Here is a 2,850-nt window from a genome sequence, read left to right as displayed (position 1 = left end):
GATCTCTATTATTATTATTATTATTTTTCTGTGTCTTCTTCTTTGTCATATGAGCAGGAACAAAGATAAGAACATTCTTGTGGAAGCAGATCCAGAACCTGAAAGGACTCTGAAGAGAAAATTAAGAGAAGCTAAAATACAACAATCCAGAGATAACCTTTCAGAAATTTTCGAACAGGCAGAGGAGATGGCAGCCGAAAATAATAATAATGAAAGGAGGATGCTTGGTGACTTTACTGCACCTAATTCCAATTTACATGGAAGAAGCATCTCCATTCCTGCCATTGGAGCAAACAACTTTGAGCTGAAACCTCAATTAGTTTCTCTGATGCAGCAGAACTGCAAGTTTCATGGACTTCCATCTGAAGATCCTTTTCAGTTCTTAACTGAATTCTTGCAGATATGTGATACTGTTAAGACTAATGGAATAGATCCTGAAGTCTACAGGCTCATGCTTTTCCCTTTTGCTGTAAGAGACAGAGCTAGATTATGGTTGGATTCTCAACCCAAAGACAGCCTGAACTCTTGGGATAAGCTGGTCACGGCTTTCTTAGCCAAGTACTTTCCTCCTCAAAAGCTGAGCAAGCTTAGAGCTGATGTTCAAACCTTCAGACAGAAAGAAGGTGAATCTCTCTATGAAGCTTGGGAAAGATACAAACAGTTGACCAAAAAGTGTCCTTCTGACATGCTTTCAGAATGGACCATCCTGGATATATTCTATGATGGTTTATCTGAGCTATCAAAGATGTCACTGGACACTTCTGCAGGTGGATCCATTCACCTAAAGAAAACGCCTGCAGAAGCTCAAGAACTCATTGACATGGTTGCTAATAACCAGTTCATGTACACTTCTGAAAGGAATCCTGTGAATAATGGGACGCCTACGAAGAAGGGAGTTCTTGGAGTTGATACTCTGAATGCCATATTGGCTCAGAATAAAATATTGACTCAGCAAGTCAATATGATCTCTCAGAGTCTGCATGGAATGCAAGCTGCATCCAACAGTACTCAAGAGGCATCTTCTGAAGAAGAAGCCTATGATCCTGAGAACCCTGCAATAGCAGAGGTAAATTACTTAGGTGAACCTTATGGAAACACCTATAACTCAACATGGAGAAATCATCCAAATTTCTCATGGAAGGATCAAGAGCCTCAACAAGGCTTTAATAATGGTGGAAGAAATAGGTTTAGCAATAGCAAACCTTTTCCATCATCAACTCAGCAACAGACAGAGAACTCTGAACAAAATGCTTCTAATTTAGCAAATCTAGTCTCTGATCTATCTAAGGCCACTGTAAGTTTCATGAATGAAACAAGATCTTCCATTAGAAATCTGGAAGCACAAGTGGGCCAGCTGAGTAAAAGGATCACTGAAATCCCTCCTAGTACTCTCCCAAGCAATACAGAAGAGAATCCAAAAGGAGAGTGCAAGGCCATTGACATAAGCGCCATGGCCGAACCTGTGAGGAGAGGAGAAGACGTGAATCCCAAGGAGGAAGACCTCCTGGGACGTCCAGTGATCAATAAGGAGCTTCCCTCTGGGGAACCAAAGGAATCTGAGACTCATCTAGAGACCATAGAGATTCCATTAAACCTCCTTATGCCCTTCATGAGCTCTGATGAGTATTCCTCTTCTGAAGAGAATGGGGATGTTACTGAAGAGCAAACTGCCAAGTTTCTTGGTGCAATCATGAAGCTGAATGCCAAATTATTTGGCATTGATGCTTGGGAAGTTGAACCTCCCTTGTTCATCAATGAACTAAGTGATCTGGATCAACTGACATTGCCTCAGAAGAGACAGGATCCTGGAAAGTTCATAATACCCTGTACCATAGGTACCATGATCTTTAAGGCTCTGTGTGACCTTGGTTCAGGAATAAACCTCATGCCCCTCTCTGTAATAGAGAAACTGGGAATCTATGGGGTGCAAGCTGCTAAAATCTCATTAGAGATGGCAGACAGCTCAAGAAAACAGGCTTATGGACAAGTAGAGGACGTGTTAGTAAAGGTTGAAGGCCTTTACATCCCTGCTGATTTCATAGTCCTGGATAATGGAAAGGAAGAGGATGAATCCATCATCCTAGAAAGACCTTTCCTGGCCACAGCAAGAGCTGTGATTGATGTTGACAGAGGTGAAATATTCCTTCACTGGAATGAGAACTCCCTTGTATTCAAAACTCAAGGATCTCCCTCTGCAACCATGGAGAGGAAGCAGGAAAAGCTTCTCTCCAAGCAGAGTCAACCAGAGCCCCCACAGTCAAACTCTAAGTTTGGTGTTGGAGAGTTTCAACAAAGCTCTGCGCATCTGTGAGGCTCCATGAGAGCCCACTCTCAAGCTATTGACATTAAAGAAGCGCTTGTTGGGAGGCAACCCAATGTTTATCTAATTCTTATTATTATTATTTTTCGTGTTTTCTTAGGTTCATGATCATGTGGAGTCACAAAATAAATATAAAAATTGAAAACGGAATCAAAAACAGCAGAAGAAAAATCACACCCTGGAGGAGCATCTGTCTGGCGTTCAGCGCCAGAACAGAGCATGGTTCTGGCGCTGAACGCCCAAAATGGGCAGCTTCTGGGCGCTGAACGCCAGAACAGGCATGGTTCTGGCGTTCAACGCCAGAAATGGCACACAGATGGGCGTTGAACGCCCAAAATGGCCACCAACCTGGCGCTGAACGCCCAGAGTTGGATACAAAGGCATTTTTACATGCCTAATGGGTGCAGGGATGTAAATCCTTGAACACCTCAGGATCTGTGGACCCCACAGGATCCACTCAGGATCTGTGGACCTCACAGGATCACCTCAGGATCTGTGGACCCCACAGGATCCCCACCTACCTCATCATC

General features: G+C 43.3%; 1 non-coding gene across 1 annotated transcript; it reads right to left on the bottom strand.

Moving 5' to 3' along the window:
- Positions 1–583: 583 nt before the first annotated feature.
- Positions 584–691, bottom strand: LOC148563556 (small nucleolar RNA R71). Its single transcript, XR_015885064.1, has one exon. It is a non-coding gene; the product is annotated as a small nucleolar RNA R71 (small nucleolar RNA).
- Positions 692–2,850: the final 2,159 nt, after the last annotated feature.

This window comes from Arachis ipaensis, chromosome B5, assembly GCF_059453495.1.
Source record: "Arachis ipaensis isolate K30076 ecotype BB chromosome B5, ASM5945349v1, whole genome shotgun sequence".
Lineage (NCBI taxonomy): Eukaryota > Viridiplantae > Streptophyta > Magnoliopsida > Fabales > Fabaceae > Arachis > Arachis ipaensis.
This window is presented reverse-complemented; position numbering and strand designations above follow the sequence as displayed.